This window comes from Lycorma delicatula, chromosome 10 (assembly GCF_047948215.1).
Source record: "Lycorma delicatula isolate Av1 chromosome 10, ASM4794821v1, whole genome shotgun sequence".
Taxonomy (NCBI): domain Eukaryota; kingdom Metazoa; phylum Arthropoda; class Insecta; order Hemiptera; family Fulgoridae; genus Lycorma; species Lycorma delicatula.
The window spans coordinates 121,973,447-122,000,296 of record NC_134464.1 but is presented as its reverse complement, the minus strand read 5'-3'; the positions used below and the strand labels follow the sequence as shown (position 1 = coordinate 122,000,296).

The 26,850-nt window shown below is 30.3% G+C and overlaps 1 long non-coding RNA gene across 1 annotated transcript in view; it reads left to right on the top strand.

The window, feature by feature from the left end:
• Positions 1-2,519: 2,519 nt before the first annotated feature.
• Positions 2,520-26,850, top strand: part of LOC142331230 (uncharacterized) — a 226,045-nt gene continuing 201,714 nt past the window's right edge. Inside the window, exons 1-2 of the long non-coding RNA XR_012757925.1 lie at positions 2,520-2,643; positions 12,533-12,751. This is a non-coding gene — a long non-coding RNA (uncharacterized LOC142331230). The remainder of the gene's footprint in view (positions 2,644-12,532; positions 12,752-26,850) is intronic.

Below are 26,850 nucleotides of genomic sequence, written 5' to 3'. Positions count from 1 at the left end.
CATGGAGGTCATGCATGTTACATCTAAAAAAGATTAATACTATTTTTTTTTTTTTTAATTCCTAATTTGATATTTAAAAAATATAGTAACACTTAATAACAAAATTGTATGTGCGCGCGCGTAGGGTCCGTATTTACATGTACTATATATTGAGCTTGATTACGTATATTAACCGATTATTATATGTATTTAAATAATATACTGAATACGCTGATTACAAATAATCATATAAACGAAATTTGATACTGTTTTAAAAACGCCACTACAGATCGCAAAGAAAGGAATATTATTTACTTAATATTAAAAATAACGGTAAATAAATATTATTTACTGTATGATATGACAACATTAATTATATTAACGTTGTCAAATTATATTAGATTAATGAGTTATCAGAAAGAAAATATTACTGTCAGTTTTGTTAATTTCACTACATAGCTTTATACATTGGAAGCAGCTAATAATATAAAGCGGTATAATTTTTCATCGATGTAACACATATTTTGACACTGTTGCCAAGTTGTTTTGACGATTGTGGCGCGAACGAGGGAATACACTTTAGCAGTTACGTTATCCATTCTCTATATAAAATCACAACTACACAAAGTTACGACAATTTTAATTTTTTCCCACTATATCGTTGTTTCAGAACGATATCACGTTGTCACGTGATAATAAAACGTTGTCACGTTTTTATTTTATACTGTTAGATATTTTTTTTTTACTATTATTTCCTTATTAATCTGCATTAATTAGTTTTAATGTTCGAGTTAATAGTTTTTATATTAAAATACTTTTAAACTATTATCGATATAATATATTTAAAAATGTATTTTTTAAATGTATAATTAATAATTTTTTCACAAAAAAAAACAAAAGGATTTGTAACTGACAGTTCGATTTGGTTCGCTTTAATTAAAAAAAATCTTAACTAGAATTCTACACAGAAGAATTGAGAGGAGAGTGGAAAGAAGTGTTAGGAGAAGACCGATTTGGTTTCAAGAAAAGTATAGGGACAAGGGAAGCGATTTTAGGGCTCAGATTAATAGTAGAAGGAAGATTTAAAAAAAACAAATCGACATACTTGGCATTCGATAACGTAGACTGGAATAAAATGTTCAGCATTTTAAAAAAAATAGGGTTCAAATACAGAGATAGAAGAACAATTGCTAACATGTACAGGAACCAAACAGCAACAATAACAATTGAAGAACATAAGAAAGAAGCCCTAATAAGAAAGGGAGTCCGACAAGGATGTTCCCTATCCCCGTTTTTTTTTATTGGAACTAGCAGTTAATGATGTTAAAGAACAATTTAGATTCGGAGTAACAGTACAAGGTGAAAAGATAAAGATGCTACGATACAGGGAAAAATCGGAAAAGTAATACAATCAAAATAGGGAAGAAGGGGAAAACGGGAAAGGGGAAATAGGAAGAGGGAGAGAGATAATGGAAAGAAAAACAAGGAAAAGGAAAATGGAACGTGGTATAATTAAAATTGGGAAGGGAAAAGTTAAAGTGAGAAAGGATATATATATATATATATATATATATATATATATATTTATACTGAAATCTAGCGTAGTGAAGAAATTGCCGCGTCTGCTAGTTAAAATTAATAAATTATTTAAAATAGATAAAGAATATTTGTTTTAATAATGCGTGAGATGAAGAAAAAAAACTGTTCTTTGCTGGCGTTCGTTGTTTTGTAAACATTCCTCACTCCACCGACTACAGACAGAGTCTAGTTGACACAGTCTAGACCTTGACAGAGTCTAGTGCTTTTATAAATCTCTTACGAAATAGCAGGATTGAATGTTATCTTATAAAACAATTAAATAAAGTCAAACATTTTTGGATTAAATTGTTTTATTCATTGAGAGCCAAGTATTAATTAAAACGACGAAATATATTTTTAAATATCTAAATAAAATAAAATTAGGATTTACATGTATAATAAAGTGAATTAATAAATATATCTACGGGTGTATGTACGCGCTACAAACTTAATATTTTTTTTTTTAATTCCTGATTTGATATTTAAAAAATATAGTAACACTTAATAACAAAATTGTATGTGCGCGCGCGTGCGGGTCCGTATTTACATGTACTATATCTTGAGCTTGATTTCGTATATAAAATAATTATTATATGTAATTAAATAATAAGTAAAAATCTCGTTATAACCCCTTTGTGTACGGTTGGCTGTTGTAGTAATACAATGTATGTCCATTTACAGTTTAAGGGAAAATTTATTCTCTTTAATAATTTATCTAATTATAAATCGGTCAAGATCGATAGTAAATTTGAAAAACAATTAAATATTAGACGACGTGAAAGAAACAGTTTGCGAACCGAATTTTAGATGTAATAATTTTTCAAAATTATAAATTTTGTCGTTTAAAATAGTCTATCGATGACGTCATTCCGGAGTGGGGAGACGATGAGAAGCATTATGTGTGTTGTAACTAAAGAAATTCATCGAGATGTTTTGTCTTGTAGTTAGTTTTTGGCGGGAATTATCGGTAGAGAGATGACTGAATACGCAGTACAATTAGTGCCTAGAGTGACCGCTGTTACCTAAGCTAATCTACGTCATCCAATTTACACCTTTTTACTGAGATATTTCTTATTACTGATTAAGGTGAGTTGTATTTATTTTTTTTAATATTATTACAATTTTTGAAACAATAATTGGCAGTGGTTTTATTCTGTGTATATATTATTCAAATTATTTATTAGATTAAAAATGTTAGAAACCAATTCACTCTCGTCTATTTTTACAAAATAAATTAATAAATTTAATAATAATAAATAAATAAATTTGTTGCATTTATCTCTTAATAATTTATAGTTCTAAATAGCGATTAAACAATATCGAAAAACTAAACACAAGTTATATGTTAGGTTATTTGGCCATTAGTTAACAACGGAGTAAAATACATTCTATATCGTATTTAACTAAACTGATATAAGGAATGGGTATTTCGTGAGTGTTATATTAGATATATTAAGTTTGAGCACGCATATATTTTTGCTTTAATAAATTTGTAAAAATATCTATAGAAATTTATCGGCGTAGTTTTTATTTAACATATATATTTAATAATATAAGTAAGAAAGGAAAAAAACATCGGTCGTGGGTTTGTAGAAGGCAACCAATATTTTATAATATGAATTCGACACCCGGTAAGGACTCGGTATAATCATATATCTTAATAATTATGCCTACATAATATTTTAAGCAGAAATTATTCGTAAACAGTACAACGACATATATACGACAAATAGTTCATTACAAATTTTTATATTTAACATTTCCCGTGGTTTAATTTACATTTTTTTAAGATAAATTGAAAAAACATCACAAAATTGTTGAAAATGTTTAGTCGATCGTTCTTTTAGAGGAAAACTATTTTTAAAAAAGATTAACGACCTTCCTTAGATCTATCGGTTGGTAAATTAACCGACTTATACCGATAATCCTGGGATCGAATCTCGGCATCGTTCGGCATTCCTTATCGGTTATACTTCATCTAATTCATTACGTACAATAATAAACGACGCGAAATAAAGAAATTACAAAAAACTATGTGAGAGTGATTGACGGGGGGGAGGGAGAGAGAGAGAGAGAGAAAACGGAGAGAGTGTGTGAAGGGGGGAGAGAGAGAGAGAATAAAAACATAAAAATATATTTTTATTATCTAGTAAAATTTGTTATAGCAAAGGTTTTCATATAACAGATTTTGAGTGAGAAAAAAAATTATATTTATATAGAAAAGTATATTTCAATATTTATATACAATTAAAATTAAAAATTGTGCGCGCGTGTGTGAGTATACAAATAAATAAATAATGTAATATATTATATTATTTATAAGAGAGAATAATATTTACTGAAACTGAAAATTACCTAAAAATTATTTAAGAATCGTTCGCTTCGGTTATGTACAGAGACTCAATAGGGAGCTTTTGTATTCTAACATTTAATGACCGACAGACGCTGTTGCCATTTAACCTGACTTTTTCTTCTCCCTTGCCCTGTTACCCGCCAAATTTGGCATCGTCCGCTGCATTGCGTTTGACTTATTTACTTACATAGAATAAATCGGTTCCAACTAACCGGTAAGAAGATAGAAAAAAAAAACAATTTTTAATTTTTACGGTAAAATTTTTTTATTTATTTTTTTAAATTTATTAACGAATCAATATATTATAATTTTACTTTTTATTTTATATTTTATTTATATATATATATATATAAAAAAAATTCCTAAAATATTTGAAATCGATGTTATATTCTCCATTTGACAATACAGTTTTGTTCTATTAATGAACTTATGATATTTTTCGTTTTAATTACTAGTGTTAAAAACTAAAAAAATCATACTTAATAACTTTTTTGTTTATTTTATTTTTTTTTATGTTGTTATAATACAGTTAGTAAAATAATGACTGATTTTATACATCCGACCTCACATATTTTATTTATCCGTAAAATTTACATAAATTATTGCTTGTTTCAAGTACTTGAATTATTAGAGATATTTTCTTGCAAAAAATTGGGAAAATAATTTTGATTCTAATTAAATATAATCTGAAATAAATGTTTATTAAAACGTCGATTATTCGGACCTCGATATCTCAAACATTTTGCGACTTAAAAGCGATGACAAATCTAAGAGAAAAATAGTTTTTTAAATACCGAAAAAAATATCGTTTGTTGAACCAAGATTCAAATTTAAGCAAGTGTGTATTTATAACAAAGGTATTCGTTATGTAATGCGCTAGCATTTCACTTTATTACTTTTACCAGAACTTTCCATTGACGCTACTACTCTTTCCGTCGTGCGAGTTTCCTCAGCTTCATTCAGGAAATATTATTATTCCGTTTTATATTTTCGCTAGGTAAAGATTCACATTTTTCATCGTCTTTTAGTCATCTACTAGTTATTAAATCGTAACAAATAAAGCTAATTAACCAACCCGTTAAATTAAATAGTAATCGATTCCTCGACTGTTCCATTTTTTCTGAATTTACATCCTCGGGCAGTTCCTTCGAAAAAATAAAGATTATAGGAAAGTAATTAGGAAGTCGTAAAATTTTTATGCATTTTACTAAAAATGTATTAAAGTTTCAAAATTAATGATCGTCTCCACAATTTTATGGGGCCTTGTGCGTATAATTTTTTTGGCATCTTATAAAATTATGTTTTATACGCTTTTTATTATTCTTATTATTTTGAATTTAAATACAAATTGTACTTAAATTGTATTATTTTTTTACTGTTATACTTATTCGAGATATGATTAGGCGTAAATGTGCGGTAAGGTTGAAAATTGGGCAGTGTCCGTGTGAAGTTAGGTACGGTAATTAATTGTACTAACTGCATCTTAAGTGAAAAATAATATTGCTGTCTCTTTTTCCCCATACCGAGCGTGGGAACGCACGCGCAGGTTAGGAGTATTTCAGACCGTTTTTATTGAAGAGAAATGCGGTTGTGTAAGCCTCGACATTTGTTATCTTACTCGATCTCTTAGAAGAGGTCGGGTTAAATATAAACGGTTTGAATATTTAATATTTCCTTTTTTAAATATGAATGGAGCCGACCGGATTGAGATTCAGGCGACTTCGATTGTTATTTAGTATTTTTGTTTTAATTTACAGGCTCATTGCTCAAACTTAAAATTGTTTTTTTTTTTTTTTTTTTTTTTTTTTTTTAATGACAGCGAGGTAGATAAATAATTTGTACGTAAAAAATTAACGGAATCCGCATCCAGAATCTTTCGGATCTAAGTCGGTTATGTGATACATTTAGTCTGATAAATTAAAATGAATTGTTTTTTTTTCGCCGACCAGAACGGTAGTAGTAAAAAAATATGTCCTGTTGCCGTTGTAACGCGTATTATGTGTTGACTGTTTGTTAAGCATATCAATTGACCTGACAGTTCTGATGCGGTAAATTTTCTATAAAAAATACTGTTCCCGTACATTTTTTGGGTCAATAAAATCAAAAGAATGGATCCGTGATGTACAGAAAATATTTTGTTAATTTTTAAGTCTGTCGCGTAATTAAAGAATTGAGGGCGCGCGCGCGCACACACACACAATATTTTTATTTAACTCTTCCTCGTATATATTGTTAAAACAGTGAGGGTGACGTTTCACCTGAATTCCGTTCTTTTTGTACAATAAATAATTCTGTTTTCGATTTCCGGTTAGGCTTGGCATATCTTAAATTATTATCAAAATTCATAACGTGAAAAAAGAAAAAAACATAATACAAAAAAAAAATGCGTGAATAGTAAGGGACATTTGCCGGTCTCCGTGGCGCGAGAGGTAGCGTCTCGGCCTTTTATCCGGAGGTCCCGGGTTCGAATTCCGGTCAGCGTGGCATTTTCACGCGCTACAAAATTGCCGTTTCATCTCATCCTGTGATGCAATACATAACAGTTGGCCCTGAGGAAAAGAAAAAAATTGTAGATACCTTTGTATGTTGTCAATACGAGTGAAATAAATTAATAAAAAAAAGAACAGATTATAAATATTAGTTTAATTTAGTGTGACCTTAGATATAATCGAGTTAATTACAAGTTTTACATATTCATTTTTTTACCCTTTAATGTACTATTTCATTTTAAAAATAAGTTTGTAACATTTTATCGTATAAAAAACACGTCGATATAGTTGGTAGCATGTTGGCTTTCTAAATCTACCGGTCTAGGGTTTGATTCTGGGCAAAAATTTGCTTTTGTTTAATATGTCAATGTCATCTACCGTAGGTATTACAAGGTCGAATTGTAAATAAAACTGGAAAAATTTTATCTGTTATTATGTAATATTAGAATCTTTTTTTTTTAATTCTAAAAAAAAAAATTATAAATATTACGGGAGATTAATTATTATTTTAAATAAAATGTAGTAAATATAAAATAATCGACAAATCTTGATTTAATTTAATTATATCGAACGTCTATATAAGAAATAGAGATTATTAATATATTGCTGGACAGCAACACACACACATATACACCATATACTCAAGTTTACAGTTGTATTTGAATTGTATCGCGTGATCATTACTGTCCGACGGTAGCCAATCAGAACGAAGGAAGCCACCTGTGTTTTGTTCATTCCCCCCCCCCCCTTTCCCGTCTCACCATCGACGCATTGTCACAGTGATAGTTGTCAGTTGTCTTTACTTGTTACGTCATCCCAAAAAAATTAAATAAAAAAAGAATTACCTCTAATATTCGTCTTAGCTAAAGTCCTCTGTCGGCGTATAAACTAAACAATTTTATAAATTATCTTATTATTTTATCATTGATCATTGACTATTTTTTTTTTTTGTTACTATAAGAAATTTATTTTATTACATTTATTTATCATTGCAAGATTTCGCACGCACACACACGCGGCGCGCAAATGAAATCTGTTATTCCATAATTACAATTTTTCCTTTTTAATTTTTATTAAAATACCAGCAGACCCGGCAATGCTTCGCTATTGCTATATATATATATATATATATATATAGAGAGAGAGAGAGAGAGAGAGAGAGTTTAAATGAACACAATTGAAAATTTCATAAAAAATTAAAAATCTGAACTTCACAAATTTTACCTTTCACTTATTCTCCTTCCCCTTTTCCCTTTCCAACTTCTCCCTTTCGCTCTTCTCCCTCATCGCTCACCCAGTTTCCTTTTTAGCCTTTCCCATTTTCCCCTGTTCTCTTTCCACCTTTTCCCCGTTTTTCATTTTCCCCTTTTCCCGCGCGTAAATCGGTCCATTAGTTTTTTGGTCTTTAGCGGACACACATACGAACAAGCCATTTATATATATATATATATATATATAGAATAAAAAAGTTTATTTGTATATTTGTTTGTTTGTTTCGTAAATATGTCGACACCGAACCCACCCGCTAGGTGGGGTCAAAACACAACATAACAAACAAAAAACATAAGAAACAATCAATTTTACCCCTTATATAACGCCTTAAAAATTTCAGTATGACTTATTTCACAGGGGAACTGAAATCCGAGCGAAATCTTCGCTAGCCGTAACTTTACAAACAAGCGTTTTCGGACATACGTTTGTAGGTGAACTTTTTCCTTTATTTCAAGATCTAGAATCGGTTCCCAAATTATTTCCCTTTCCTCCTAAATCACCCTGTATTTACGATAAATAAAATAGAACTGATAGTTACCGTTTATTTAATGTTCCATTTCGGACAAACCTCAAATCATGTGACTTTTTATTAATACAAAAGTGCACGTTAAAACAATCGCACGCGCGCAAATAGAAATTTGATATCGCATATCACTAAATATTTAAAATTAAATAAGTAAAACGAATGAAAAATGCAACAACGGGAAAATAACTTCTCCCCCTGTTACACTGAAAGTCGTGGGTTGAATTCCCGCCTAGTTATGGTAAATGTATAACAAAACAATCAAAACGTAATTATAGCTGAACCGACTTAAAAGTGAAAAATAAAATTAATTATTACTCTATTTCCGTAGCTGAGCGGTAGCGTCTCGGCCTTTCGTTCAGAGTACCGAGTTCTAATCCCGGCCAGATACAACAATAACAATTTCCGAAAAAACTTATAAGATGATCATTAGAGAGAATTTATCTTAAAAAATAAAAAAAAACGTAAAAAGTGATCCATTTTGTTAATAAATAAATAATTCAAAATGCATAAAAAAATAGTTTCTTAATACACGTTTTAATTTTAGTTCATTTTTACTTCCTTGTACGAAGTAAGAAAGTATTGTGATCGCGAAAAATTTCGATATTCAGATTTCAACTGAAATATCCATTTTTACCAGCCGTGAATCCAATTTGACTACTTTCGGCGTGACGTCTGTACGTACGTATGTATGTACTTAAGTATTTGGCATAAGTCAAAAAAGATTAGCCGTAGGACGTTAAAATTTTGTGTTTAGGACTGTTATAACATCTCGTTGTGCACCTCCCCTTTTGATTGCAATCCACTGTACCAAAAGTGTCCAAAAAAGACCAAAATCTAGTTTCTAACTGCAGTAATAAGCCCACATTGAAAGGATTTCAACGATATATCGTAAATGGTATTTATTTTCATTTGTTCCAGTTATAGCCAAATAAAATTTTAATTAATGAAATATTTGAAAGGGGAAAGCATATCCGTTCAAATCCCCTTTTTCATCTACATTTTTTTATTCTTTTTTTAATTTAAATATATTGATTTATTAATAATTATTAACCTTTAATATAAAAAAAATACGATGAATAATAATTCAATAACAAACAAAAAAAAAGAAAAAATGTCTACAATTATTAATCAGATAAAATTTTACGTATTTACATTTAAAAAAAGTGTAAGTGTAATTTAATAGGCGTACAAAAAATCATGTGTTGTCAACATCAGATTCTATGTAATTAAAAATTAATAATATTTTTACATTAATCATAAATTAATTTTTTTTTTTTTTTTAATCATTTAATGGTATTAAATTGTAAATTTATTACAATTTTTATACTCATTCATTAAAACAAGATTAATTTTATCTTGTGGTTTATGTTCAGCCCAAATAAAAAAATTGGTTATTAATGTTTAAAGAGCATTATTATTTAAAATTTCCTTTTAATTTCATGGAACAAGGATTATCTTTTTTTCACTGTGAGTATAAGTGCGTGTTTGTGTGTATGTAATATATATATATGAAATAAGAGAAATACATTTATCTGACAAATATTCGCTCCAGTGAATTTTATACGTGTTTATTCTCTCAAAGAATCGGACTTATAAAACATATAACAGTATGAACGCATCAGGAACGAATGGTAACATAACACACGCGCACACACACACACACACATATATATATATATAAAACCAAACAAACTGTTTGGTTTACTTGTGTTTCCCGTCACGATCTTCAGTAGTTTTTAATGGGCGTTCATTATGAATGACTTACATCATGTTTTTATATGTGTGTGTGTATGTGTATATATATTATATATATATATATATATATAACAAGTATTATTGAAATCTGATACCGACTGACTGAAATGTGCTGGGGCTCCATCGTGGTGAAACCACATATTTCCTCTTAATTGGAGTTTAAAAAAAAATATGATAATTTTCTCCATTTAAACGATTTGTTAGAATGAAAGAAATTTAAATCCAAAGTATATGCACATTAGAATATTTTACACGTGATTAAAAATCTGTTAAGAGAATTTGTAAACAAATTATTTTGAATACTGTGTACTTACAAGTATATAATTTGTGTAAACTTCTTTTTTAAATTACTGTATAAAAACTCATATTGGATAGCACACAGATCTGATTAACTCACCACAAATCAGTTGTTTACTAGCTGATTCTCAAAGTCAAAGGTTATGAGATTCAAAGCCTAGTAAAAGTTAGCTACTTTTATATGAAATTGAGTACTAGACAGTATATGCCAGAATACTTGACGGTTGAAATTCAATTAACCACAGGTCTCGGGAATTGTCAGCCTAAGTCACCTCATTTACATGCCATTCATATCATTGGGTCATGGAGGGTTGCTTATTATTTACTCGTTGAATATATTGTAATGTACACTTTAAGAGAAAAGAGTAAATTATACATTAGAATATATTTAAGAATTGCATTATAATAGGAAATGTACGTTACATAGACTATATTTATACTTAAGGTGTAAGTTAAGAAAATATTAAAAGCTTAGTACAAGATTTTTTTTAAAATGAGCAGTTACACTAAAATATTTTACAAATATTACAAATATAACTAAGATAAAATGTGGATGATAGTATAGAAAAAGTTATTTTATGTATTAATATTTAGTTGTAAGAAACATTTCATCTAGTATTACTAATTGTAATCAACATGTGGATAAATAAAGGTTATTTATATATAAAACACACACACACACAAATATATATATATAAAAACTAGGTAATTTGCTGCATTGAACTTTTGTCAAAACCCAATTGATTTTGTACTTACCTTACATACAAGTTTGGTTTTAATTATTAGTTTTAATCACAAATTAATAGTAATACTACTCTTAAACATATTCCTGAATACCTGAATAATATTTCACATTATAATAAATATAATAATACCAATTTATAATGTTTCAAACGAAAGCAAGATTTAATAAAACGTACAGTAATGTTTTGACAGACCAACAAGCGTTTAGGAAGGTTAAATTCTTCAAACCGGCGTTCGTTAATTTCCGCGTACATTCGTTCAAGCCCGAAGCTGTCTACATACATCTGTTTTTACATCATGTGTTTAACTCTGGGTCGGTTACTCGAGATATATTTACCGACTGACTACCTTTTTATAAAATAACATTATAAAACGGATTTTTTTAAGATTTATGCATTACTATCACAGATAAAATTTCTTTCTTTTTTATTTTTATTTATTTAAATTACTTATTTTTTTATTTCATGAATTAATTTACTACGACGATTTATAGAGAAGCTTATGTATAGGAATATGGAAATGGAATTTAGTAGCGTATAAAAAATGCCATGCCTGACGGGAATTCGAACCCGGGATTACCGGATAAAAAACCGAGATGCTACCACTCCACCACGGAAATCGACGGGTAAATATATATTTTTAAATTATATAAATAATTAAAATATTATTATTATTATTATTACTTCGTTTAATTAACTTAGAGAGGAACGTACTTCAGTATGATGTAAATGCACTTCAAGGTACCTTAAATAAAATTTCACGTAAACCCACATAATACATACACAAAAGATTTTATTAACCCTCCCCTTTGAGATTAATGAGTGCGATGTAACACTCGAAAACCGTCTTTATTCCGTTGGTTCACAAACGATAACTTAACTACCTATCATTGTATTTACTAAATTAGTGTCTACTCAAATATTCCTTATTTACAGATGTTTGTTACGTAAGTAAACTAGAAAATCCAAAAATAATACGATTTTAAATTATAATTTTCAATTAATATTAAATAATCAGATGTTTCACGAACATCTATTACATATACACGTATGTAATACCTATTAAATTAAATTTACACATTTTAAAAAGTATGTAGAATTTTATTTCGCTAATAATTTTTTCATTTTTTTTTTATTATCATTGAATTATTATGTATTGTAATTTTGTTTTAGAATCACTGGTTAATAATTATTAAATCAGTATATTTAAATTTTAAAAAAATAGTTGAAAAAAAATAAAAAAGGAGATGAAGTCCGATTCAAACCGAGGTGTCTTCCCTTTAAAGATCAAAATATTTTATATTTTTACGTCACGCCGAAACTAGTCAAAATGGATTCAGGGATGGTCAAAATGTATATTTTCATTTAAATCTGGAAACCGAAACGTATCGCAATCACAATTAAAATAAGAAAAAATAATTTAATATTAGACAACGTAAAATGTAAAAAAAAAATTGATTGTGAATGAAACTAAATTGATGGTCTGTAAACTAAATTTTAGATGGAATAATTTTTCATTATATTTTTTTTTGTTTAAAAGTAGGGTAGTTGGAAGATGTTATCGGTGAAGATCGTTGCCGTACTCAGATGAAGCAGAGAAAAGTGAATATAGAGAAAAAATTGATGAAATCCGACAACACTGTTGTCGGGAAGTCATGGTATATTACGCAATGCTTCCAGGGAAGTGTTGCTAACCTAATCCATTCGTAACCATCCAATTTACATATTTTTATCGAGATATTTATTATAACTGATTAAGGTGAGTTTATATATATTTTTAATATAATTACAATTTTTGAAACGATAATTTGTATCCTTTGTTTGTATTATTCAAATAAAATATGACTAAATTAAACGATCTTTTTAACAGAAATTCTTTCGTAAAAAGGTTAGAATTATTGAAAAGACACGTACTGTAAATGAACAGCTAAGTTAAATAAAATTTCAGACACCGAAGATTTTATTAAGTGCGATATTACACCCACATAAACACGATAAAAAAACTACATGTCATTGTAATTACTAAATTAGTGTCTACTCAAATATTCCATTTTTTAAATATTTATTAGATTAAAAATGTTAGAAATCAGTTTACACTCGTTTATTTTTACAAAATAAATTATCGACTCCTAAATAGCTTACCGTTTATTACACGAAGATTAATTTTTACTTGAAAATATTCGGAACGAGCGTTAAAATATTTTAAATTCTATTCGTAACATTTAAAAAATATTTACCGATAATCTTTTAATTGAATTTTCCTTTTAAAGTGTATTATAAGGCATAAAAAAATCGGTTTAGTAGGTCGACTGGATCAAACAACCTGCTAACATGTCGAAGGTTCTGGTTTGATTCCAGGCACGAATTTAGCGATTTTTATCAGCCGTGATTCATCTAGTTAATTATGTGTTTAAGAAGGAATAAAAATCTGAGGTTAAAAAAAAAAATCTTGAGATTATCCAGGATAAACTAATTGTGTCTTCAAATAACTTACATAATGGTGTAAATTAAATGTAAATCCAACAATTAATATGTAGACTGAAATTTTTCGTTACGATTTTTTAAATGAATCTAAGAGAAAAAATAAATCACATTAGTAGTCGGGTTCTATAACAATCGTCTGATGTACTAAAGGTCCTGTGTTCGATTCTGAACTTGGGTTCGGTATTTTTATGCGATTACAATTTCATTTCATTCATTACATACAATAATAAACGACGCGAAATAAAAAAATTACAAAAAACTATGTTTCTTTGGCTGATCAAAGGAGCACTGAAATCAAAAAAAAATGTAATTAACAATTTAACGATGTACTTGTATTTTCGAAATAAAATTCTATACGCGTAATTTTTTATTACTAAAAACGACGTAGCGCTTTTCTTTTTAGTTCATCCGCTTTTCTAGAACTACCCTGGCAAAAGAGCTTGAAAACCTTTTGAAGATTCTTGGAACGCCGTCTAGCTGCCTACCCGTGTGATTGGAATGCGATAAGCAAGTGTTGCATTTCTGGCTTAAGAAAAATCCCCAATAATCGGTTATTTTTATTAATCCTTAAGCTTAATGTCAGTAGCCATCCCCCAGTTTATGAAAAAGGTACGAAAATCTTTGTACGGAATTGTGCGCTTCACAGTTCCAGCGGCGTTGTGTTTAGCTGTTGTGCGCATGCGCACATAGGAAACTGCCAGGAAGAGAAAGCACTGTCGCTTCCGCAGAGCCCACCCTGGCGTGCCGGCGGAAAATAGTTTTCTTTTACGCCACGTGTTTACGGAAACTTCCTTTTTCGTTCGCTTCTCTAATTCGATCATCTGCGGAAGGAATACGAAAGTGTTTATTTGTTTTTTCAGTAGCGATCAGAAGACTGTTGAAAGGAAGGACTCTTTGATCGCCAAATCAGAAGGGCTAAAGAGAAGGTAATTAGTAAAAACTAATAACGTATTTGTTTCTGCGTACATAGAAATTGAAATTAACCGCCGTTGGAGTATAGTGTTTTTAAGCGGACATTTTATCGCCTAATATTACTAAAAAATATTATCTGTTGTCATTTTATTATTTATTCGATTAAACCGAATAGGCCTTTTAAGCGTAATGTGCTTAGAAACGGTGTGCCGTATTCTTGAATCTAATAAAGTGTAGAATTAGATTATTATCCTGCTTTTTGCTATCGATTCATTCTTGTTTTCGGTTCTTTTATTTTACAGAAAACTTTAACCGCGGCCTTGAAAAGGCTAAGAAAATCAACCTCGTTAAATTTAGCTACGAACCGCTACCGTTCATGTCTGTTTCTAACCAAACGACACGATTTCAGCGATGAAGAATTCCAGAAACCGGGTATCTCTCGATCGGATGGACCGATTTGGATGAAATCGGCACGATGATTTTTTGTACGTGACGGCGATTAATTTGTCACGATAGGTGTAGCAGGCAAGGAGATATGGACCTTAAGGGTCCTTTATCTCAAAATTTTATTCAAAGGGCAGAAATGTTTCCCAGCGAACATATTTTCCGGTATTATTCAATCCCCTATAAAGGGATAAAAATATCCTTTTTTCGGTTTCTCGCACGGTTGGCGAAAGGACCTGTTGGTCTGCCTAAATTATATTTGAACTTTATTTCGACGAAATAGACTTTTCCGTTATCGGTCTAGAAATGTTAATCGCTGAAATTACTTAATTTTTCATATTTACTTATAATTCTAACGTTACATATTTGTTAAACTGTTTACGCCGTATCAAAACAGTACATACTGAGAATATTATTAAGCGACGTCAGGAACTGGGCGGAGCGAAAGCACGGTAACACAGGCTACGAATTTACCCGGCTCCTGTCTGGACATAGATATTTTCGGGAGTCGTCGCTCCTCGATCGCCCCCTGGGGACGCCTTCCGGTCATACGGATTCGGATAGTAGAGTGCCTGTGTGATCATGCAGGGACTGTACATATCATATGGCTTAGATCCGGACCCTGCACGATAGGGGGGCAGGTTTTTTTAGCAGGGGAGAACCCCGCACTGCCATTAGTGCTGGCCTGACGGCGGCTGGCAGAGCTTTTTCCTCCCCCTGCGGAAAGAGAAAAAAAATGAATATTATTAAAAATACTGGTATCAACATTTTATTTTTATTAAATTTCAACTCTACCCGTATTCTATTTTCCCATTTTTGACAGCTGTTTTTAAACGCTGTACAGAGAAGTGAATACAGTATAAAAAATTAATGAAACTTATAGTAAAATCCAATATAAGTTACGTAAATTAGCAAGCGATTTAATAAATAAACCTCGAAAATGAGAAAACTATTTCACAAGAACACAATATTTTTTTACATTTGTTAAATATAAAAAGCATACAAATGCTGCATAATAAATATGTACAACTTTATCCCGGTTTCAAAATCGCCACAATAAACACTTAAATTACTTATATACGCTATTACTATCTCGTATCAGACATATATATATATATATATATATATATATATATAGGTTATCCACGTTAAAAATGTACATTTATTCCTACTGTGGAATTTTTAATCCCCATAATAATACTAGAAAGGCAACAATATTTTTAAGAAATTATATGCATAACTTTTAAAATACGAGTAATACATAATTTCTTATTTTTTACCGTATTTTACGATAATTTATTCAGTTAACGTAGTTTCTTAAAATTTTTGGAACTCTGCTTCAGATCGTGCTTAAAACATAACGTTTCGTTACTTATTCCGTTATATTCAATAAACGGATGTAGAAATTTTAAACATTTTAAAAGATTTATTACGTTTTTTAACGGGATTTAATAAACATTCGGTAGAATAAATCCATAATACATCCATAGATCGATTAACTCATTCCAATCAGGAAAAGGAAAGGTGGATATCGTTTTGATAATAACCGTAAATTAAAAGAAGATTTCCATCTTTGAGTTAGTGGCGTTTTTATTTCTGTAAACTACAGGTACATAAAACTGATAGGCGACGGTCGTAAACGTATCAAACAAATATCACACCTTTATAAAACAATGCAAGCAAAACCGACATCAAAATCCGTTCAGCACGCAACACCCGGTCCGTTTACCGAAAACGATTTGGATGGATTTCAATTAAACAACAGATTTTTCTTTGAAATTACGAACGGTAACGTATTCCTTATAAAATTATGATCATTTCCGTCTTCATTTTCTCAATTTATCCACCATCCTGTCATATTAGTAACGTTTTCATCGGTTTATTATCGTCTGCGAGTAAAGAGTAATTTTATTTGCAATTATTTCTAAATTCGGAAAAAAAAATTAGGTTTGAATTACGGACAAAATTAATATGATAGCTGCCGTAATTACAATGAAGTTAAAGTTAAAATAGAAAGTAATTGTAATGTTTACAAGCCGTAATTTTAACGATAAATATTGTTCGAGCTGGTTGTAAGTAATAGTTTAGATGAAAAATGAGATATTATTTGTAAATTACCCGTCAAGATTGCGATTATTATTTTAAGATAGGTAAATCGGATTCATATTTTAAGTTTTTTTGTTATTTTTGCGTAACAAAATAAATTTTATATCCATTGAAATGTTATTTTTTGAAAAATGCTTAGTAAATTTTTGGAAGGCGTAATTTGTTTTTATCTATTTCAAGAAAAATTGCCCGTAATAACGAATAAATTTGAGCGGTGCAAAAAAGTAGATTTCTTTGCTTGCGAATTCCGAGTTTTTATAAAATGTTTATAGCGCCTTAGAAATTAAAGAAATCTGCATATCAAACGGAAATATTTATAAAACAATCGAACTTTATGTTTCAACCTTTTTTTTTTACCTTCCTTAACCCCTTTTGAAAAATCGAAGTCGGTTGTTATTTATTCACGTGAAAATTACACACATCAGAGAACCAATAGATTTACCGCTGAAAGAAAAATCTGAAAAATTATAAATACGGATTCTATTATTTATTATAAAAAAATGTTACGCGCTTTTTAACTGTGTTAACATTTTCCGTTGAAAATAATTTTTTTTTTAAATAATAATAAACGTTCTTCTGGTAGCGAGTGATCTTTATTTAAATATTCTACATTACATTACACAATTAACGATTACTAAAATTACAAGCGATAACAAAATTCTAATAGATATTTCACTAGTAATAATTTTTTTTTTCTTTTTAACAGGTGACAAATTAATTTTATCTAAATCTAATGTTTTTAAACTTATATAAAATTCTGTGCGTCGAGACTAATCAAAACTTAGTTCATTATATAATTTTGGATGCCCGCGACTTTTATCGCATACTGTGGGTTATTTATTTATATAATTTTACCGTTATTAGGATCGATAAGATATATTCCTTAAAGTGTTTTAGTTATTTTTTACTTATAATTTACAACATTTATTTTTACGTAAAAGGAAGTATTGTAATCGCGAATAATTTCGGTTTTCAGATTTCAACGGAAATATCCATTTTCATTTGTTTTTGCGTGACGTCTGTACATATGTAAGTGCGTACGTAATTACCTCGCGTAGCTCAAAAACGATTAGCCGTAGAATGTTGGAATTTTGGATTTAAAACTGTTGTAAAACATCTAGTTGTGCACCTCCCCTTTTGATTACAATCGGATGAACCAAAAGCGTCCAAAAAAAGCCAAAATTTAAAAAAATTAGATTTTGAACTTTTTCTTAACTGCAGTAATAAGCTCTGATCGAGAGGTTTTCTACGATATATCGTAAGCGGTACTTGTTTTCATCGGTTCCAGAGTTATAGCCCCCAATAAAATTTTAATTAATGAAAGAAAGCGACCCCACGCACTCGTGGATAAGATTACCCTTTGCGGGCCCAGTTAAGGGTTACATTAAAAAGTTGATTATATATTTAATAATGTGTACATCACGCGAATTTATTTTATTTGTTTTTCCGATTTACATTTAAATTACGGGTTCGTTTATTAACTTCATGTAGTTTTTAACTCTTAAGTAATTAACCGTTTAAAACAATATCTTTTTCACGTGTAAAGAAGGATATATTTTAGGTAAGAGGGCCGTATTAAAACCACGTGTTTTCGCGTCCCTCAGTTTTCGGTTTTTTATTAAATATTTATTAATTAAATATTTACTCGATTAGTATTAGGGCATAGAGTATATTTCTGTGAACATTTTCAAGTGATTTGATCAATTTTTGGACGATTCTGTGATTTATTGTAGAATTTTACGGTTTTTAATTTTAATATTAATTTTTAATAGCCATTTAAATGTTTATAATACATGACGTATAGCTACTTCGATGACGCCATCTTTCTCGTTAAGTGTGTGTGTGTGTGTGTGTGCTGCCAGGCCAGCTGCGCTTCCCTACTCTGTTGCTATTGGTGCAGAGGGGACACGTGATGCGCCATGCTGCTCTGCGCATCTCAGTCACTGCTATGTAGTTAGTGCAAGAATTATATAAAAATAAAAAACCTAGACTTTAACGTAATATCTGTTAGAATTACTACTATTCCAGGAATACGCTTGCATATGCTCAATACTAACTCCTCCTTCACCCAAAAATACCCGGGAGCTGCTGATTACAATACAATACATAAATACGAGCCTTATAAAAATTTAATTCGCTAACGTCTAAAAATCTGGATTCCTGCAACTCTTTCTTGCGTAAAGTAGTGGGTTATTTCTATATAAAATTTTCCTATTATTGGGGTCGATGAGATACGTTCCTATTCCTTAAAGTTTTTTCGTTATCGTTTCCTAATGTTCTGAGAGGATCTGATCGGGTAGCGGTTACGAAAGATAAAAGAAAAAAATAATAAGTCGCATAAACGCTATTTAAAGTTTGTTAAATTTATAATTATATACCAGAATCGCAAGAAGAGTTTACGCGTCAACTATAATAAAGGAAAACAATACGGTAAATAACATTTACGCTACAAGAACAGAAGACTAAACAGAAAATATTACACTCTGCAACGAATACACATTACATTCGCAAATACAAAAATAATAAAATCTAATTTTACCTTTTTTTTATTATATTCCGGCAATCCAGAAACAGCCGCGAACCGTAAGTAAGAATTAAATAAAATATTTATATAACGTAAATCTTGTAAAGAGCTTAGCGCGATGATTTATCGATAACAAAAGATTTACACTCCACAACCGATGTTTATGTACTCGCCTCACGAACAGAAATGTTCGATAGATTGGTAACATCGTCTTCCCCACCAATTATTACTATTAATAATAGTCTTGCGTGTGTAATTCGTTGGTAAGTTCACATTTGTTGACAAATTCTAGCCGGTATTGCGAAATCGACAAAACTGCTGGCGACGTTGCTGTCTGCGACCTTGACCACATACCTAATAATTTTTATTTTTTCCTTTTGCGGCTCACTTGACAAAAAATACTGCATCTCTGTTATATCCGTTTAATTAAATTTTCATTAACATCTAAAGAAACATATTTACAATTCTTATTTGTATCGCTAGATTAAATAATAAAATCTTCACAATTTATTTCTCGATCGATATTATTTCAAATGAACATAAATATTTCCATTACTTTTTGTTAGCACTAGACTAGATAGGGAATCTTGGAGAGCTGCATCAAACCCGTCAAATGACTGAAGACAAAAAAAACTTGTTTTTCCTTATTCTAATTTTTGTCGATACTATTCCAGTCGCATAAAATATCAGTTACATATTATTCATACAGTCGATTATCCTACTCTCTTAGCCCTCCTTTTTCTAAATAAGATACATCCCATATATCGTTTATTTTTTGAATTTTTAGAACTCAAAATCGTATTTTGAAATTTTAAAAATTAACTGAGATTACTAATTTTCCCTACTCCATACCCTGATGTTAGAATATTCCTGATCTGTGCTTTTCCCCTTATCGACCTAGTATCTATTAACTCTCTCTCCTGATCGAGCGATTTTTCATCCGCGTGTTTGTTACCGATGTACTGAAGCTTCATTTCTTCAAAATTTTCTGTTAGTTTTCGTTGCGGTACATCATTATGGCCGATAATGATATTTTTCTGTCGATTATCGTTTCACCTTGGACGATCTTAACTTTGCCGTTCTTCATTTTTCTATTAATTTTATTTCAAAATATCTATATACAGTACATCGCCCGTAAATTTTTAAGTATAATATAACGAATTATATGAAATCAAAGAGCGATTAAACGATCGCCAACAAAAAACAAATAAACGAAATGACGATCAGCTCCGACTTGGCAAGAATATTGTGCGACAATATCAGAAGAGTAATGAACTAAAAGATACAAATTTTTGCACCTTATTAAAGATCGGGCATGCATGTCTCAGTGTATATGTTGTTGTTCTTATGAGGGTCTATTTTTCAGTCAGTCTGTAATTAACTTTAATTAATGTAAATAAAATTAAACAGAAATTAAAGTAGAAAATCCAAAAATAATACGATTATAAATTATAATTTTCAATTAATATTAAATAATCAGACACTTCACCAAATCTATTAGATATACACGTTTTTAAAATTCCATAAAATTTTATTTCACTAATAACTTCTGATTTTTTTTTCCATATATATATATATATATATATATATTATTGAATTGTAATTTATTGTATTTATTATTGTAATTTTTTTTTTTTTTAAATAATGGGTTAATATATTAAAGCAATATATTTAACCTAAAAAAAATGAAAGTTAAAAAATAAATAAAAAATTAAAATAAAAAAAACGTATGAAGTTTGATTGGAATCGATGAGCCTTTCCTTTAAGATCCAAACATTTCATAAATTAAAATATTATTTTAATTTCGATCGCAATCGAAAAGTGTGGTCCACAATTAATGTTACAACAGCCCTAATCTAAAATTTCAACATCCTCCGGCTAATCGTAGGATTCGTTATAAATACCGAACATTTTCGGGTAACCCATCTTTTTCTTTCTTTTTCCTGTTTAGCCTCCGGGAATTACCGTCCAGGTATTACTTCAGAGAGATATGTATCTGTAAATGAGGTATTTGTACAGTCTCAATTCGACCGTTCCTGAGATGCGTGGTTAATTGAAATTCAACCGCAAAAGAACACCGGTATCCACGATCTAGTATTCAAATCCGTATAAAAGTAACTGATTTTACTAGGACTTGAACGCTGGAACTCTCGACTTCCAAATCGGCTGATTTAGGAAGACGCGTTCACCACTAGACCGATTCGGTGGGTTAGTAAACATCACTGCGTTGTGATGTTAGTGTCCATGTCTGGTTCTTCGAACGTAAAAATTATAATTAATCTTAACGTCAAGCCTATCTAGGAAATATATTTAATGTAAATATAGTCTTATGAAAGCAAACAATACGAGGTGTATTTTCTCCTCCTTTTAGGTAATTAGTTATAAAGGAGGTAATCTCCTAACTCAAAATTTGTGTTAAGATTAACCTTCTCGGCCGTCCCTCTACCGAAGATTTATGACTTATTGTTAAATCGTCATAGCTATTACGATAATAAAGGAATTACTTAAAACCGATTACGGTCACACATTACTGACATCAGATATTCTTTATTTCTCTGTTATAACATCCATAGAAATGTTGTCCCTACTCCAAATTATAGAACGTAGGAAACCCCCTTAGTTCTTTTGCTTTTCTTAACCGCCTATTAATAATCTGCCTCAAAATGTTATCGTTAATTTTAACCCTCTTCGCAGAATTTTCTGTAAAAAAAATAATGTGACGAGTAAGAAAAATCACCTAAATGTATCGATTAAAATTTATTTCATTCCTTTTTCATCAAAATGAAAGGCTTTCAAGAAACAAATGTATCCTGTGTGCTCTTTATTTTGCGCTCGTAAGTAGCAAACATCTTTACCGTTGTACGATCAATTCTAATTTATCCTTGTATTTTTATTTAACATCACACTATTCGGTAGTCACTTATTCTAAAGAGAAAAAAAAACAAAATTACCTGTATTTTATCGAATCGGGCTATAGAACAGTTTACTTGTTCTTTGGAGTACAAGAAAGGAGTTAATTATTTTTCTGCTGTTGTTCTTAATAAGATCTAGTTAAATCTTTTTCCCCGTTAATTTAATTAAAATATTCTCTTTTACAGAAAAAAATAATATTCCGTTTTCAATGATTTTTTAATTGGTTTTTTTCATCGCTGTGTAATATGCGCTCAATGCCTTTTAGCTGTTTATTTTTTTGAATTTTATTTAATCTACCGATCATCGATGCAGATATTTAATATTTCTAAGAACTAATATAGACTCACCGCATCCGATTTTATTTTATATGTCGCTCTAATTAAAGTTTTACCTCTATTTTCTTTGATTTATCCGGTATTATAAGAGTTATTTTTTTATCGATGTATTTTTGATCGATATTAATTGTATAATGCATTATCAATGCAAAATATTTGTAGATTTAATACAGGTCTGTTGTCCTGTCACCGTCTGAAATAATTTTACCGTGTAGACGAAAACAACTTTATACTTAATTACATCGGGATAGGAACAGAACTTCTTAGGCGCACTCTTTGAGTTTACATAATCGGTGTTATGCTAAATATATGCTGTAATTTTTTTCTCAAAAACAACCGCTTTAATGTAATTTAGTTAATTAGCGAATTCTTCGTTAAATACTAGCTAAAATAAAAAATGATAACTAATTGAAAACTTCAAGTTAATTTCTAGCGATTTCAATTTATAAATTTCTTCTGTGTGAAATGAAGCGCGTCAAAACAGAGGTACTGGAATTTCTGAGAAAAGATGCTATATTTCATCGGAAATTAAATACTATAGATTAAATAATATAGATTATCTATGTAGATTATTTGTAAATTCATTTCTACATTAAATAAATCGTGACCGATTATTTTTTCTATTATATTTCATTAAACTAAAAGACCCGTCCCCTATATCTCCCAAATTTTGAAAAATTTGTTACTATGTCGATAAGAAGATTATTCCGCTATTTGTTTTGTACTTATTATTCTGGTGAATTTACCACGTCGATACTACTCTCGATTCTACTTTCAAGATTTTATTATTTTTTTAGTCGATAAATTAATTAGCTATATAAGCGTGAAAATAAACGATTGAAATTTTATACGAAAAAAAAATCGATCCTGACCGGAATTTGAATTCAGTACTTTCCAAACGAAAAGCTCTGAGATATTCATTATCTTTCTGTTACGGAAGTCAAGTTTGAGACGCATTTTGTTATCTTATTTCATCAGACAGCAGATCTAAAGATTTCAGATTCGTTGTTAATTTGTCTTTTTCTTCAATTTCACATTTGAAATCTCCTAAGCCTCTTTTTTTTTCTTAGTCTCGGTGTTTCATCCGTACTTACGCATACTCCAAACATAACTTTACATAAGATGCTTCTATAACTCTAATATCTTCTTACGTAAGTACAGTTTCTGTTAAATAATATGCGTGTTTCTAAAAGATCATCCGATTTTGAAATTTCATAACTATTTAGCTTTTAGTCCGTTTTGATCGAGCAAAGTACCGTTACAAAAAGCGGGAACTCTCGAATTTCACGAGTTTGCCGCCGGGTAGCTCCAGAACTTCGTTCGCTTCAACGTTAGAAAAAATGGCGACTTCACGACAGAAATCACGCTTGTTCTCGCACAGCGTGAGTTCGTATTTACTGTTCGGTGTGATTTCCATAGCGAGTACGGCGCTGAACGTCCTTCCGCTAAGAGAATTAGGCTCGTATAGACGATTTAAAGACACGGGTTGTCTACGTAAGGGAAATCAAGCGGACTACCCCGTGTGTCGGACCAAAATATGGAACGAATCCGTCTGACTTTCTCAAGCAGCCCCCGAAAATAAACTCGCCGTGCCGGTAGAAAAGTAAACGTTCTCAGAAAGTCTATCCAGTTTGTTTTGTGTGTCGTTTGCTTACGAAACCGTACAGGATTCGGTTAGCGCAATCTCTTTATGAAGGTGACACCAAAAACACCGAATTTTGTGAATTCGTCCTTAATAAGGCGGAGGAAGAAGATGACTATTTTGTAACGCGCTTAGTGTTTAATGACGATGCTACTTTTCATTTAAGCGGGAAGGTGAACCGCTACGATCGATATTAGAATGACGGGGTACGGAAAGATGCCGCGTGAATTTGGACAGCATGAGAGAGACTCTTCCAAAGTTATATTTTTTGTGCGGTTTCGGGGGAAAAGGTGTACGGTCAATATTTTTTTCTTAGAGAACACTTTTGTGGGAACAACGTGTCTCGATACGCTTGAAAACCGACTTTTCCCTCTACTAGAGGTCGATTCGGATAAGTTATAACGGAAGGGGGAACATGTAGCGTGGTAAGTGCCACAACACGAAAAGTCTGAGTCTGAGGACTGCAGGTAAAGGCTTTGGCCTACGAACTCTAGAGGCGGTGAGATACCGGAATAGCTGATGGTAAGTGGTTCAAACAAAAAATAAAAATACCGTGCACCGTCGTCCCAATATTCAATATTTTTCAAAATACATACGATTTAAATCGGATGATTCTTTTTCGGACACACTTTAGCCGTATATTTCCTTAACTATTGCTATTCTAATTTTATTATTTTATTTCACGATTTTAATTTTTTTTACAATTTTATTAAAGTATCGTTCAATTCTTTTCTCTTTTATGGATATATTCAATCGCTTTTAATTAATTTTTTTTACGAAGATTCATTTTTCGCTCGATGTTTTCTAATTTTGAAATCATCTGTTTAATATCCTGCGTTTCATTTTCAAAAAAAAACCTTGTCGTGTAAAAAGGTTACGCATTTTATTTCCTCTTTCTACGCTGATATGTTGATCGATCCCTTTATACTCTTACAGATAATTTTTGATATATATATTTATATATTATATTAGAGAAAAATTAATACGTACAATTTAAGAAAAAAATTGATAAAAACGCAGATATTATTTGATGGAAACGAACAATTTAAGATACAAATTACATCTTTTTCAATTTAACCGATTTATAAGGTATTTTTATAGTTAAATCTCCTTATAAGATACGAGTAAAGTTGGTTGAACGTATAAACAAATGAATGAAAGTTTTATTTCCAGATGAGAGGAAACAAGAACGTTTACCGTGGTTGTTAGGCATAAATTGTGCATATTACTGTCGTGGATTCTCGGGCTAGTATAAAATATGTCAAAATATTATTTATTATTAAATAAGAGAAAACGATTTTTTATTTTATTAACATATTGTAACGTGTGAATTTCTGTATTAGTACAGGCAATTTGTCATCAAAGCAGGCTGTATTTGAAAATCCTTATCTACCGATTGATCTTTTGTCCGTGCGTTAGGGGTGATGAGGGAAGCTTAACTCCAGATTTTTAACATCCCCTCCCGTAGATTTTTGAAAAACTCGAAATACGCAAAAGGTTTTTGAAATGCGTTTTTCTCTGAATCTATGCGTTTTAGAGAAAAGTTTTACAAACAAAAAATGTAGAGGATATTCTCCTCTACAATTAATGGCTTTGAAGCTATGCCGTATAATTTGAAATTGAAATACTAGGTGGCGCTGAAGTTGTAAAAGAAAACGTTGTAAACGAGTAGACCGGTTTCGAACACGTGCCAGATTCACGACATTTTCACACTTTCACAAGCTACAGCTCCAAAACGGTAAGTCGTACAAGAAAATTGTATAAATAAAAGTCGTGTGTTTTTTTGAGATTAACAACTTTACCAAATGCAATACAAACGAAAAACCCGAAAAAACACGTTTTTTACAACTTCAGCGCCACCTACTATTTCAATTTCAAATTATACGACATAACTTTAGAGACATTAATTGTAGAAGAGAATGTCCTCTACATTTTTTGTTTGAAAAACGTTTCTCTAAAATGCATAAATTCAGAGAAAAATGCATTTAAAAAACTTTTTGAGTTTTTCAAAAATCTATGGGAGGAGGATGTTAAAAATCTGGGTTAAGCTTCCTTCATCACCCCTAACATATGGAAAAAACATCAATCGGTAGGGTAAGGATTTTCAAATAAAAATACAAATTGACTGTATATATATATATATATATATATATATCTGATTACAAAGGTATTGCAGTGTGTATGTATTTTTCTAAACGGTTCATTTTTTATCTTATTTATTTCGTTTAAAATAAATATGTGGTAATAATAGTCATATAATAAGATTGGGAATAGTAAACATCGAGAAAAAAATTAATAAATCTATCAAATGAGATTATTGTATTGTCGAATTTGTTTAACTTCGTATGACGCTGTAATTATTTGTGTGATTTATATGCTCTAAAGCGTAAATAATGTCCGTCAAATATAAATATAATGTGTGTGTGTGTGTGTGTGTGTCTGTTGCGCGCGCGGAATTGGTAAAGATAAGTGTAATATAAAGAAAACGTAATTAGATT